Below are 15970 nucleotides of genomic sequence, written 5' to 3'. Positions count from 1 at the left end.
CTCGATGTATGCCCAGACAGTCTGCACCGTGACTGCAGACGCTGCGGGCAGCGAACCTCAATTGTGCCAAGTACTCGTCAAAGGGTACCAGAAGGAGGCTCTCTTGGACTCAGGGAGCCTAGTGACTCTGATCCATGGGTCACTGGTTGCCAAGGAGAACCCCAGTGGACGGAAACTCGGGGTTGTTTGCATACATGGGGACCTCCGAGAGTACCCGACAGCAGAGGTTACTTTTTCCATCCCGTGTGGGGAGATGAAACATGTGGTGGGAGTGGTGAAGACCCTTCCTGATGGGACTGTTTTGGGAAGATACTTGCCCCTGTACTGGTCCCTGTGGGAGAACAAAATTAACCCTCCCAGGGTAAATGTCCGGGCACGGAACTCAAAGATTCCGAGTCAGAGATACCTGCCGAAGGGAGTCGCCGACCTAGGGACAGAGTGTAACCCCGATAGGTTAACCTAGAGGTATTGGCAGGAAAGGTTGAGGAGACCCCATCGATCCCAGAGCTGGAAGTGTCCCCTGGTACTTTTGGGACAGCTCAGCTGCAGGATCCCACTCTAGCCCGCGCACGAGAAAATGACTTTTTGAAACCTTAAACTCCTCCTGAAACCTAATGCACAGACCCCCACCACCAAACTCAGCGGTGAGGATCAGGCCACTTATTTCCTAGAAAAAATCAACCACATCCATCAGGACATCTCAGTCCAATCTCCTCAGTGTCTGTATCCCCTTCCCTGCCGCACTTCAAGCTCACTAGCCATCTTTGAGCCTGTTACAGAAGAAGAAGTTACCCAGCTTCTCATGTCTTCTCGACCTACAACCTTACATCTCTAAACTCCTGGAACGCTTGGTCCACTCCCGTCTAATCCGCTATCTCTCAGATAATTCTCTCCTCGACCCTCTACAATCTGGTTTCCGCTCCTTACACTCCACTGAAACTGCCCTCACTAAAGTCTCTAATGATCTACGAACAGCTAAATCCAAAGGTCACTGCTCCCTGCTGATTCTCCTGGATCTCTCGGCTGTATTTGACACTGTGGATCACCAGCTCCTCCTCACTATGCTCCGCTCTATAGGCCTCAAGGAAACCGTTCTCTCCTGGTTCTCCTCCTACCTCTCTGACCGCTCCTTCACTTTGTGTCTTTTGCCGACTCTTCTTCCTCTCCTCGTCCCCTTACTATCGGAGTTCCGCAGTGATCAGTCCTAGGCCCCCTCCTCTTCTCTCTATACACTGCCCCTATTGGACAAACAATCAGCAGATTTGGGTTTCAGTATTATCTCTATGTTGACGTTACCCAATTATACACCTCTTCACCTGACATCACCCCTACCCTAATAGAAAATACCAAGGATTGTCTGTCTGCTGTCTCTAACATCATGTCCTCCCTCTATCTTAAACTGAATCTCTCTAAAACTGAACTTCTTGTGTTTCTCCCCTCTACTAACCCAACTCTACCTGACATTGAAATTACCTTGGAGGATTCAACCATAACTCCCAAGCAGCACGGCCGCTGCCTTGGGGTCATATTCGACACTAATCTTTCCTTTATTCCCTATACCCAATCACTCACTCTTGTCACCTGCATCTTAAAAACATCTCCAGAATCCGACCTTTCCTCACCTTTGAAACTGCTAAAACTCTTACTGTCACTCTTATTCACTCTCGTCTGGACTACTGCAACTCTCTTCTGATCGGTCTCCCTCTTACCAAACTTTCTCCTCTCCAATCCATCCTGAATGCGGCAGCCAGGGTCCTATTTCTGTCCAGCCGCTTCACCGATGCCTCCATCTTGTGCCAGTCATTACACTGGTTGCCCATTCGCTACAGGGTCCAATATAAACTCATCGCTCTCACCCACAAAGCTCTCCACAGTTCTGTACCGCCTTATATCTCTTCTCTCATCTCTGCCTATCGCCCTACACGTGCCCTCCGTTCTACAAATGACCTAAGACTAACATCCCTCATAATCTGAACCTCGCACCTCCGTCTCCAAGACTTCACTCGTGCTGCGCCAGTTCTCTGGAATGCTCTACCCCAGACGATCCGACTGATACCTAGCCCCCATGTCTTCAAGCGCGCTTTAAAAACCCATCTCTTTAAACAAGCCGACCACCTCAACTACTCAGTAAACCAACTTTCCCCTGTTCCCTCCTTCTAAATATTATTCAGAATCTGCTCCCTACTCTTCATCTGTCTCCTCACCCTCCATGCACAAGATCACTGCACTCGATACTTGATTATTGCACTTATACATACGGGCTGATGACCGGATCATACAGCTTTATATGAAAATCCCTATTTATTATAATTGTCAGACCTGAAATAACAAGCACTTTGCACCTACTGTGTCCCCCCATTCCCTTGTAGAATGTAAGCGTGCGAGCGGCCGGACCCTCGCTCCTAATGTAACTGTTTAAACTGTCTTACCTTGTATTGAATTTATTGTCTGTACATGTCCCCGCTTAATTGTAAAGTGCTGCGGAATATGTTGGCGCTATATAAATAAAAATTACTATTATTATTAGGAATTGGGTACAGTGTAGTGGTGAACGCAATAGTTTAGGATAGAAACAGTTAATGTGTTCAGCAATAGCTGCAGAGCAGGAGGAGCCGGGTAGTTACCAGGAGGTTTAGTGACTACAGCAGGGGAGTAAAGGGGAAGTCTGCCCAGCAACCAAAGGAGGATTGGTGATTGGCCCAGTCAAAAGGGGAGGAGATTAGGCCAGAGCGGAGCAACGGTTTTTCCTGTCAGTTAGTTCTGAGGGAGGGATGTGACAGAGCAGTAGCTGGAGGTCCAGGGGGCACAGAAACCCGGTCCGACCAGCAGCAGAGGGACGTTAGTCAGGAACTCTAAAACGACTTTCCCTTAATGTTCGGGGCCTACGGTCCACAGGAGTCAGCAGAGTAACTTGTCTCAAAATCTTCCCAGAAGGGGAAGTCGGACGGGGAATAGTACAGAGGAAATGGAACGGGACTCTAAAAACTGCGAGGGTCTCAGAGGCCAAAGAGGTCGACTATGGAAGGGACATCTCAGGAGAAACAGACGGTGAATATTAACATATGCTGTGCAAAGAACTGTGAACCTGGAAAAGGATGCGCCCAATACTGCGTGTTCCCTCATGGTGAAGTTGGACTGTTAAGTAAAGTTCTTTTTTATAAAACAGAGTGGAAGTCCCCTATCGTGTGTGCGGCGGTTACTGAAGTGGAAAAACCGAAGACGGCAGAGATCTGCGACCAAAACGTGAGTGTTCTGCACCACACGCACAGCACAGGAGAATTGGGACATTTGTCTTTGTCAGGGAGCCAGGGTGTAGGAACACAACAGTCCCTCGCCACTACTACCACCCTCACAAAAAATGCATAGGCCTGATGTAATCCCAAGGAATCAAGGTGTAGCTACAGTCACCACTGGCAGCACTGTGAGCGACAGCTGTAACTGCGCCCCGACACTGAGTGACGGTCGCTCTGTACTGATGCACTGCTGAGCCGGCTGTCAGTCTCAGTCCCGGGCGCAGTTACAGATGCCGCTCAGTCCTGCGTACGGTGACTGTAGCTGCGTTGGCGCCTGCATGACTGAAAGCCGGCAGCTTCCGGGTGCCGCACACTCAGTACAGCGGCCGGGCACCTCCCTAATGCTATTAACCAGCAGATTAACCCCATATGTGCATGTTACTGGCGATATCCAACCAGACAGGTTCCCTGTAAGGAACAATACACAATAAATGTAAATCACTACAAATCTGAGACCTCAGAGACGTGTAACATCTTATTCTGGTCGTGTCCAGGTCAAGCAAATTCTTATCCTCTCTTGCTGACAACTTTATCTTCCAAAAGGTAGGGGAGAAAACAAGGGGATCTGCTACTTTGGATCTAATCCTTATAAACAGGGAGGAAATGGTTGAGGAGGTAAAGGTGGCTGGGACCCTAGGAGGCAGCGATCATGCTATTATAGAATTTTGGATAACTAGAGGAGGAAGACATGTGAAGACTCAAACTTCAAGGTTAGATTTTAGAAAGGCAGATTTTAAGAGACTCAGAAAGAGAATAGGAGGGATCCAATGGCTGGATGTCCTTAAGGACAAAAATGTCCAGGAAGGATGGGAAATTTTTAAAAATGAGATTCTCAAAGCACAATCGTTAACAATCCCGAAAAGTAGGAAGAATGGGAAGCATTTAAGGAAACCAGGATGGATGAACACAGAACTTAAACACATGCTAAAAAGAAAGAAAGAAATGTTTATTAAATGGAAAGAGGGAGGCATATCTAAAGAGGATTATAATGCAGTCTGCAGATCCTGCAGGGCACGTATCAGGTTAGCTAAAGCTGACAATGAATTAAGGCTTGCCAGAGATGTCAAAAGCAATAAAAAAGGATTTTGGGGGTATGTCAAAAGTAAAAGAAAAGTCAAAGATGCTATAGGATTTTTACAGAATGAAAATGGAGAAATGCTAAGAGAGGATGTTGAGAAGGCCGAACTTTTTAATTCCTATTTTGCATCTGTTTTCTCTCAGAAAGAAAATGTAACATCAACTGATCTTCACTGTCCTTTTAAAGGAATAGAGGAATCCAAGTTATCTGTAAACAGAAAGATTGTGAGGGAATATTTAGCTAACATAAATGAGTTCAAGTCTCCAGGTCCAGATGAATTACACCCCAGAGTACTGAAGGAGATCGTAGAAGAAATTTTAGAACCACTCTCCATAATCTTTGAAAATTCTTGGAGAACAGGAGAAGTCCCAGAAGACTGGAGAAGAGCAAATGTTGTTCCTATCTTCAAAAAGGGGAAGAAGGTGGACCCTGGGAACTATAGGCCGGTGAGTCTGACTTCTATACCAGGAAAGATCTTTGAACAAATTATTAAACAACATGTATGTAAGTACATGGATAAGAATGAAGTGATTAACCAGAGTCAGCATGGGTTTGTAACTAACAAGTCATGTCAGACTAACTTAATTTCCTTCTATGACAGAATCACTGACTGTGTGGATCAGGGAAATGCTGTAGATATAGTATATCTTGACTTCAGCAAAGCATTTGACAAAGTATCTCACACCATCCTTATTGAAAAAATGACCAAGTATGCAATGGACCAGGCAACTGTTAGGTGGATTCATAACTGGCTTAGTGATCGGACTCAAAGGGTGGTTGTAAATGGCTTCACATCCAGCTGGATGAATGTCTCAAGTGGGGTACCACAGGGCTCCGTCCTGGGACCTGTATTGTTCAACATCTTTATCAATGAAACCTACAACTATGACACATGGTCAGACGTAAAAGCTCGTTTATTCAACAGAAAATCACAAACAATATATATTTATACAAAAGGTGGATAGACACAGAGGAAAAAAGTCCAGAGAAATGGATATTCTGAGGGCAGGCAGAAAAATCATAAAATATCAGAATCTATACAAGACATACCACTAAGTACCATACCGGAATCAAAAAATTCCAATCATATAGGAATAACAATTAAATTTAAAGTGCATAGTGCAATAAATATATTCCCAGATACATGTGCACATATATAGATAACAACATATAGATAATAAGCTCATAAAAATGAGGTAGTAATACAGAGACACATTAAATAGGCAGAGCGGTATGTCAAATAGTAAAATGTAAATATATAATGAACTACCTGTAAGTCCCTCAGAATCCACACAGATCCGACGCGCGTTTCGCCGTTTAGCTTTAACCAGGATATGGTGAGATAAAGGAAATAGGGTATATATAGAAAGGATTGGCCAATGAGGCTGTGTGCTGACATAGCGCTATGCCCTGATGGGCCAATCACCGCCGCATCTGGGGATCGCGTCTCCGTGGAGCGCGGTCTGTCAGAGGCGGCGGCATTGGCGTGCGTGTCATGCTGGAACGCAGGCCCGGAAGTGACGTATGCGGAACATCCGGAAATGGAAACGGGCCGAAGGACTGAATGAGAGACATGTCAGTGTAACAAATGCGTGCCACCCTGAAACGCAAATACCGGAAGTGATGTGTACAAAGATACATAGTGAAAGATGGCCGGGGATTGGCTAATAGGTGTGTGAATGTGACTAGTGTGTGCCACACTGGGACATAAAAACAGCAACTGTGACTAATATGTGTAACAAATATATATAAAAGCATGTAAAGATGTGTGTATGCAAACTACATAAAAAATATATATAATATGTAAAACATGTGCAGAATATATAGTATGCATATACACTTCCCAAGCATAATAAAAATATATATAAGATAATAACGTGGAAAAAAAGCGGGGGGAGGGAGGGAGAGGGGGGGGGGAGGAGGGGGGAAGGGAAGAAAAAGGGGGGAGAGTGTACATAAGTGTATTGACATATCTGTTAATACAGTCCATCACATAAAGAACTTGAGTAAGGCCTGCTATTTCATTCATCCGGCACATAGAGGCGGCCATCTTCCTCCTCATAAATAGATGTACGGAAAGGCGAAAGAACTAAAAAGAGGGGGGTAACAGAAGTTAGTAAACATAAAATTAGAATACAAGACTAAAACATATAAATTAAAAACATCATAAAATAGTGACCAATAAAAAACCGAAGATCAGAAGACCAAAAGAGAAGAGAATAAATACCAGAAAAAATATCAGAAAAAATAATAATACCAGAAAAAAAAGGGAGGTGGGGGGGGGGGGAGAAAGGGAAGAAAAAGGAGGGTTTAAAGGAAGGGAGCAAAACTATTAAATTCGTTAAGGCCATTAGGTACCATGGTGTTAAGAATGGTTATCCATTTTACTTCCTTTTGGGCAAGGACTTTTTTCCAATTCCCACCACGAATCCTCACATAAACCCGATCAATGCCACTGACCTTTAGAAGAGAAGCGTCACATCCGTGATATCTTTTAAAATGGCGAGGTAAAGTTTTCAACTCATCCAAATTATCTATCTCCCTGGCTGTTGTAATATCAAGGACGTGTTCTCTCGTCCGCCTACGAAGCTCTCGGGTAGTCATCCCGATATACATTTTACCACAGGGGCATCTTGCACTATAGATGACCCCTATTGTAATACATGTAATAGTATGGGTAATTTTGTACTCTCTGGTTTGATCTGCGTTGGTGAATCCCTTCGTAGAGAGGATATTTGGGCAAGCCACACAGGACCCACAAGGTCTGCACCCCCATGCAGGACCCCTGGATCCGAAAATGTATGTTTTTTTGTTTTCTTGTAGATGGCTATGGACTAATTTGTCTCGTAGGTTCTGGGATCGCCTAAATGTGACCGTGGGATTCCGGGAAATGTATGAGGAAAGAGTTTTATCTAATTGTAGCACTTGCCAGTGTTTCTTTAAAGCATTCCACATTTCACCACTCCGGGAGACATAATATCGAATTCCTGGATGTTCTGTTGAGTGTCGATCCTAATGGATACATTCAAACGGACGTCTTTCGGAAGCCTACAGCGGCTAACACTCTCCTTCATGCAAGTTCATCGCATCCAAGAAAGTTAATTAATAGCATTCCTACAGGACAATTCTTGAGAATCCGTCGCATCTGCTCGAGTGATGACACTATTGAAAGACAGGCATTAGACCTCAAAAAAAGATTCAGAGAGAGAGGCTATAACGAACAAGTTATACGGAAAAGTTATCGAAGAGCCAAATTTTCTAAAAGGAAAGACTTACTATACCAACAAGGTAAACCTGAAGAAAAAGACACAGTGAGATTTATCTCAACATTCAATACCCGGAGTGGTGAAATGTGGAATGCTTTAAAGAAACACTGGCAAGTGCTACAATTAGATAAAACTCTTTCCTCATACATTTCCCAGAATCCCACGGTCACATTTAGGCGATCCCAGAACCTACGAGACAAATTAGTCCATAGCCATCTACAAGAAAACAAAAAAACATACATTTTCGGATCCAGGGGTCCTGCATGGGGGTGCAGACCTTGTGGGTCCTGTGTGGCTTGCCCAAATATCCTCTCTACGAAGGGATTCACCAACGCAGATCAAACCAGAGAGTACAAAATTACCCATACTATTACATGTATTACAACAGGGGTCATCTATAGTGCAAGATGCCCCTGTGGTAAAATGTATATCGGGATGACTACCCGAGAGCTCCGTAGGCGGACGAGAGAACACGTCCTTGATATTACAACAGCCAGGGAGATAGATAATTTGGATGAGTTGAAAACTTTACCTCGCCATTTTAAAAGATATCACGGATGTGACGCTTCTCTTCTAAAGGTCAGTGGCATTGATCGGGTTTATGTGGGGATTCGTGGTGGGAATTGGAAAAAAGTCCTTGCCCAAAAGGAAGTAAAATGGATAACCATTCTTAACACCATGGTACCTAATGGCCTTAACGAATTTAATAGTTTTGCTCCCTTCCTTTAAACCCTCCTTTTTCTTCCCTTTCTCCCCCCCCCCACCTCCCTTTTTTTTCTGGTATTATTATTTTTTCTGATATTTTTTCTGGTATTTATTCTCTTCTCTTTTGGTCTTCTGATCTTCGGTTTTTTATTGGTCACTATTTTATGATGTTTTTAATTTATATGTTTTAGTCTTGTATTCTAATTTTATGTTTACTAACTTCTGTTACCCCCCTCTTTTTAGTTCTTTCGCCTTTCCGTACATCTATTTATGAGGAGGAAGATGGCCGCCTCTATGTGCCGGATGAATGAAATAGCAGGCCTTACTCAAGTTCTTTATGTGATGGACTGTATTAACAGATATGTCAATACACTTATGTACACTCTCCCCCCTTTTTCTTCCCTTCCCCCCTCCTCCCCCCCCCCTCTCCCTCCCTCCCCCCGCTTTTTTCCACGTTATTATCTTATATATATTTTTATTATGCTTGGGAAGTGTATATGCATACTATATATTCTGCACATGTTTTATATATTATATATATTTTTTATGTAGTTTGCATACACACATCTTTACATGCTTTTATATATATTTGTTACACATATTAGTCACAGTTGCTGTTTTTATGTCCCAGTGTGGCACACACTAGTCACATTCACACACCTATTAGCCAATCCCCGGCCATCTTTCACTATGTATCTTTGTACACATCACTTCCGGTATTTGCGTTTCAGGGTGGCACGCATTTGTTACACTGACATGTCTCTCATTCAGTCCTTCGGCCCGTTTCCATTTCCGGATGTTCCGCATACGTCACTTCCGGGCCTGCGTTCCAGCATGACACGCACGCCAATGCCGCCGCCTCTGACAGACCGCGCTCCACGGAGACGCGATCCCCAGATGCGGCGGTGATTGGCCCATCAGGGCATAGCGCTATGTCAGCACACAGCCTCATTGGCCAATCCTTTCTATATATACCCTATTTCCTTTATCTCACCATATCCTGGTTAAAGCTAAACGGCGAAACGCGCGTCGGATCTGTGTGGATTCTGAGGGACTTACAGGTAGTTCATTATATATTTACATTTTACTATTTGACATACCGCTCTGCCTATTTAATGTGTCTCTGTATTACTACCTCATTTTTATGAGCTTATTATCTATATGTTGTTATCTATATATGTGCACATGTATCTGGGAATATATTTATTGCACTATGCACTTTAAATTTAATTGTTATTCCTATATGATTGGATTTTTTGATTCCGGTATGGTACTTAGTGGTATGTCTTGTATAGATTCTGATATTTTATGATTTTTCTGCCTGCCCTCAGAATATCCATTTCTCTGGACTTTTTTCCTCTGTGTCTATCCACCTTTTGTATAAATATATATTGTTTGTGATTTTCTGTTGAATAAACGAGCTTTTACGTCTGACCATGTGTCATAGTTGTAGGTTTTACAGATATTGAGGGACACTTAGTCACTAGTATTTGTTATCTTTGGATTCATCTTTATCAATGATTTAGATGAAGGAATTGAGGGTAAACTGATTACATTTGCTCGTCCATCCTCGGGGTCATTCAGGAGAAGGAGGGATGAACACTGGATCAGCTGGAGGGATCTCGTCCTGCCGGCGTCTTCATGATAAAGGAGAAGATGGAGATCACAGGGGACGATATAACGACAATCACTGAATTCTGCCCCAAATATCCGACATTTATCAGGAAGAATCTGGAGGAAAAGCCACAAACTCCACCGCGGCCTCCTCCGCCGATCTGACCGCTCATTATCAGCCTCGTAGGAGGACAGTCACCGTGGTAACTACACTGCTAGTGGAGGAAGGTCACTGTGGTAACTACACAGACAGCGGAGGACGGTCATCATGGTAACTACACCTCCAGTGGGGTTCGGTCACCGTGGTAACTAAACCTCCAGCGGGGGACGGTCACCGTGGTAACTCCACCTCCAGCGGGGGACGGTCACCGTGGTAACTCCACCTCCAGCGGGGGACGGTCACCATGGTAACTACACCTCCAGCAGAGGACGGTCACCGTGGTAACTACACCTCCAGCGGGGGATGGTCACCGTGGTAACTACACCTCCAGCGGGGGATGGTCACCGTGGTAACTCCACCTCCAGCGGAGGACGGTCACCGTGGTAACTCCACCTCCAGCAGGGGCGGTCACCATGGTAACTCCACCTCCAGCGGGGACGGTCACCGTGGTAACTCCACCTCCAGCGGGGGGCGGTCACCGTGGTAACTGCACCTCCAGCGGGGGACGGTCACCGTGGTAACTCCAGCGGAGGACGGTCACCGTGGTAACTAAACCTCCAGCGGGGGACGGTCACCGTGGTAACTCCACCTCCAGCGGGGGACGGTCACCGTGGTAACTCCACCTCCAGCGGGGGACGGTCACCATGGTAACTACACCTCCAGCAGAGGACGGTCACCGTGGTAACTACACCTCCAGCGGGGGATGGTCACCGTGGTAACTACACCTCCAGCGGGGGATGGTCACCGTGGTAACTCCACCTCCAGCGGAGGACGGTCACCGTGGTAACTCCACCTCCAGCAGGGGCGGTCACCGTGGTAACTCCACCTCCAGCGGGGACGGTCACCGTGGTAACTCCACCTCCAGCGGGGGGCGGTCACCGTGGTAACTGCACCTCCAGCGGGGGACGGTCACCGTGGTAACTCCAGCGGAGGACGGTCACCGTGGTAACTACACCTCCAGCGGGGGACGGTCACCGTGGTAACTCCACCTCCAGCAGGGACGGTCACCGTGGTAACTCCACCTCCAGCGGGGGGCGGTCACCGTGGTAACTCCACCTCCAGCGGGGGGCGGTCACCGTGGTAACTCCACCTCCAGCGGGGGCGGTCACCGCATTGGGGGACACGTTAGGGACGTTCTTGGCCCCACAACACGTAATACATCTGCAGCATCACAACATCTCATACAACACAATAGGGATTAATCCCTTTACAGTTGTGGGTATTGAATATGTCACCAGACCAGCTAAGGGGGGAGATTGGTATAAAAAGTACACCCCCGAGAAGCCTTGTGGATTCTGGAATTGGACCCCAGATTCCCCAGTGATATGAAGCTTCGTTCAGACCTTGTATCCATTTACTGAATTGTGTTTTTCCTCTTTTATAGTAATTATACATAATATACACATTATAGATGCGGACACTTCATTCTTCTATTGCACGGATGCTTTTTGTTGTGGACATATGATCGTCCATAGGGGTAATGTAGACATACTTGCACATGTCCATTTGGGGCTGGGGGTCTCCGCTGTGCATTAGACCCTATGATGTGTATAAGAAGCCGGTTACTGGTTATTTTTTGTTCCATGACTATGAATCAAACACATATAACAGTTCTAAACGCATAGCTTTTGCGACTTTCCCCAGGAGATCCTGTTCTTGGCTATGTGCGCACGTTCAGGATTTGAATGCAGAAAATTCCTTCAGGTTTCTGCATCTCTTGGCAGGAAAAACACTGCAGAAAAAACACGCGTTTTACAGCAATTCTGATGCGTTTTGTACAGCAATGAATCCTTTTTGGAGCCAAATAAAGATATTTGAAAAAAGAAATGTGGGACATCGCTTTAACCCTTGGATTACTGTCAGACCTGTATATTGGTTAATTTAAATGATTAAAGAATGTGTCAGTTGTAGTTCAAATAAAGTGTTTTACTCTGTGTGTGGGTTTATTTAGCTCTTTACTTAGGTTTAGTAATGAGATGGCCTGATTGACACCTTTTCATCACTAAACAAAAGGGCTAGGTGTCAGCTAATCCCATAGGGGTTAATCCCATTAGTATTCCCATTCATGTCATTTCTGGGGCAGCTGAGAGCTGCTCTTTTTAGCCTAGGAAGGTGCCATTAGGCAACCATGTTCCCTGGCTATTAATAACAGCTCACAGTTGTTTGTTTAGCCGCTACGTCCCCCAAAACGCTGTGTTCTAATGCCGCACTTTTGCTGTCAATACATGCGGATCCACCGCATATAATGACATTTCAATCAGTCAAAATCTACAGCAGAGACCCAGAAATTGATTTTCTGCAGGTGAATTTGGGTATGCCCATGATCAGGAGCCGCTGTGGGTTTGGAGCTGTGTATTTATGCAGAGTCAAACCCGCAGTGTTCAGATGTTACAGCTCAGTGGATGGGTTTTCTAGAAATCCTATTTCCACTATGTGTGCATCTGAGGCTGTGGATCACCCGCGGACACTGACATGCGGTGCTTTTTTCAGGACCGCAGCATGTCAAATTCTCCTGTGGAGTCGCTTGTCTCCGCAACATAAATTTTACCACTAGAATGTATTGTATTGTATTGAGTGAACACATGCGGACTGACCTGCGTTCAATAGAAGCAGTATTTTGCCACGTCCGGATCGTGGGCACATAGCCTTATATTTAAAAAAAAAATGTCGTGGGCTCCATTATTTTCATAATCAGCAAAGGGAAAGCCAACCGCTGTGAGGTGATATTAGTAGCCGGGGAAGGGGCCATTAGCCAAAAATGTTTCCTGGCTATTAACAGCACACAGCTGATTGCTTATCCTTTACTGGCTAGATTACATGGGGACCCCAGAAAAAAATTGACGTAGGGTCCCCTATAAAATCTAACCAGCAAAGGCTATACAGACATCTGCAGGTTCATACTAAAAGCCAGGGAAGGGGCCATGGATCCTGGCCCCCTCCGCGGCTAATAATATCAGCTCTTAGCTGCCCCAGAACTGGCGCGGGGTTCATGTCAGCCTTGTATTGACAGCTGCGATGAAGCCCAGGTTATAGACGCCCCCATTACTAACCCCGTAGTAATGTTTTTGTCATTTTTCATTAAAGACACAGCTAGAATAAAGTGTTTTATTGAAATAAAATTATAAACGGTTTTAATCTTTTATTTGAAAATAAAGAAAAACTATACTCACCTAACACCCAGTTCCTGAAGCCCTCGTCTCCTGTAAGAAACCAAAAATAACCATATCCCTTACCTGCCGTCATGACGTAATCCCAGTGTCCCACGGCAATCCGGTTAACTTCTACAGCATCCACATCAATCAGTGATGTGACTGTTGTAGAAGACAGCTCTGTATACACCGACAGGGGTGTAATCACTGCTATCAGTGTACATCGCTGCGCTGCTGGGACTGAGTTCACCAGAGTTGATCAGCTGAAGATCAGCTGATAAGCCCAGGTGCCCTCATACACTGCATCAGTGTTGCGTGGGAAAATTCCCAAGCAGCACTGAAGCCGTATGTGAGGTCACCGGAGCTCGTCAGCTGATCTCAGCTGATGAACTCTCGTGAACTCAGTCCCAGAAGCACAGCGATGTACACTGCCGGGTGGCCGGGTTGCCGTGAGACATCGGGAGGATGGCGGACAGGTGAGAATACAGTGTTTTTATTTTAATATTGATTTTTTACTTTTTTTTTTTTTTTTTACATTGCGCACAGACGCTGGCTGAGGAGACTACTTCTCCCCTCAGCTGCGCCTGCTCCCGCTGTTATCAGCGGGATCGGCCATCGGATGATAGGAGGTGTAGTCTTCCGCGGTCCATTCTTTGTGCGGTTTTGCGGCGTTTTTGACTCATTGACTTGAATTGAGTCAGTCAAATATGCAGCAAATCCGCAGATATATTTATACCTGAATTTTTTGCTGCGGATTTGACTGACTCAATTCAAGTCTATGGGTGAAAAACGCTGCAGAAACGCACAAAGAATTGACATGCTGCAGATTTAAACGCAATGACAATCCGGTCAAGATAATTCCTGCTCATGTGCACAGCACTTCAGGATTGTCATTGCATTAGCTGGCACACGGATTACCTAGCGTTTTTGGTGCATTTCCGAGCAGAAATAATGCAGCGAAAACACATCAAAAACGCACAGTGTGCACATTGCTTTTTAATGTTTCTGCGATTTTAATTTGTATGTTTCCATATAAGTTTTTGTTTTTATTCACACTGGAAAACAGGTGCTGGATTATCACTAACTTAATAAATCCCATCCATTCCTTCCCAACTGTGATTTTCCCTCCGAGCACTTCCCACGGATCTCACCAAGCACTGAGAGATGAGCTGAAAGCAGACAATGTTTTCTATAGAGGAATGGCAGACATGGGTGCTGTCCACATAGAAAGCCTCTCCTAAATCCCATGCACAAAAAAGCCGCCCTACAATCTGCCAGGACACATGCGGAAACATATGAAGACTCCTGGGACTTTATACTCTGGAGTGATCAGACCAAGATAAAGGTTTGTTTGGAACTGATGGCTTCAAAACTGTATGACATTGAAGAGGTGAGGAATACAATGAGAATGCATGGTGTCTACAGTGAGACCTGGTGGTGGCCGTGTCCTCATGTGGGGCTGCATGAGCGCTGCTGGTGTCGGGGAGCTACAGGTCATTGATGACATCATTTATTCACAGATGCTCTGCTTTGTTACGCACACTGGTGGCGCTAGTGGACTTCTGGACCCACCGGGCCGACCCTGGAGGGGGGTAACTAAGCAACTACTTTGGTGTTCACTGGAGTCTCTAGTGGTGAGGTCAGGCTTGTGCGGCAGGTAGCTGCCAAGTACAACTCCAGGGTGGTGTCCGGCAGTAGCTGCTGACCCCAGGGGTCAGGTTAGCTGACACTGATTACGGCTCCATTCAGACTCAGTAAATACAGTCCAGGATCACTGACACGGAGACTTAGGGGAATGTTCAGACACTCGATGCACTGTGACCAGGGGACTTCAGGAACAGGAATGGCCACACTAGGACCAGGGGACAACGTTCAGGGCTCTGGCAGAACCAGGACCATTTGACAAGGGTTCAGGCACTGACTGCTCCGGGACCAAGGGACGTGGGTACAGGCACTGGCCGCTCTGGAACCAGGGGATGAGGGTTCAGGCACTGGCCGCTACAGGACCACGGGACGAGGGTACCGGCACTGGTCTCTCCAGGTCCAGGGGATGAGGGTACCGGCACTGGTCTCTCCAGAACCAGGGGACAAGGGTAAAAGCATTGATCTCTCCAGGACCAAAGGACGATGGTACAGGCACCGGCCACTCCAGAACCAGGGAATGAGGGTTCAGGCACTGGCCGCTCCAGGACCAGGGGGCAAGGGTTCAGGCTCTGGCTGCTCCAGGACCAGGGGACGAGGTTTTCGGCACGGGCTACTCTAGGACTAGGGATTCAGGTACAGGACTCAGGACCCTGGCCACGCCAAGACCAGGGGACCTCACAAGTCACTAGCAGTACACCTTAGTAAGGGGAGAGTGAGTCTTTTTTTACCACATGCCTCCCAGCTATTGGTTGGGAGCCATCTTGCAGGTGTACTACTTATGCTAAATGCCTCTCAGCTACCAGTTGAGGCATTTAGCATAAGGCGCACGCTGCCCCTTTAAAAACAGGGAAACACGCGTGTACTAGACGCTGCCGGTAGCTGCAACGCAGTCACAGGAACAGAGGACAAGGAGAGCGCCAGGAACCAAGCCTACGGCCGGAGCAGTGAGAAAGCGTCTTTGCATGGAGGGAGAAGGGGACACCATGCGAGGGTGCCGGCATCAGCGTTACACTATAGTGGAAGAAAAGATGCTGCCATCACTCCATGCCCTTGGTAGACTT

The 15970-nt window shown here is 46.1% G+C and overlaps 1 protein-coding gene and 1 long non-coding RNA gene across 2 annotated transcripts in view; one reads left to right on the top strand and one right to left on the bottom strand.

Moving 5' to 3' along the window:
- Positions 1–15970, bottom strand: part of LOC141220289 (uncharacterized) — an 83768-nt gene that overhangs the window by 24065 nt on the left and 43733 nt on the right. The window lies entirely within an intron of this gene.
- On the top strand, positions 2719–14442 carry LOC141220291 (uncharacterized). Its single transcript, XR_012288635.1, has 4 exons — positions 2719–3048; positions 3167–3243; positions 4515–4817; positions 14332–14442. It is a non-coding gene; the product is annotated as an uncharacterized lncRNA (long non-coding RNA).

The sequence above is a fragment of the Phyllobates terribilis genome, unplaced genomic scaffold, assembly GCF_046119375.1.
Source record: "Phyllobates terribilis strain yellow unplaced genomic scaffold, ASM4611937v1 Scaffold_279__1_contigs__length_2497574, whole genome shotgun sequence".
NCBI classification, from domain to species: domain Eukaryota; kingdom Metazoa; phylum Chordata; class Amphibia; order Anura; family Dendrobatidae; genus Phyllobates; species Phyllobates terribilis.
Note: the sequence above shows the minus strand (reverse complement) of the source record. Positions and strands in the feature narration are given on the sequence as shown.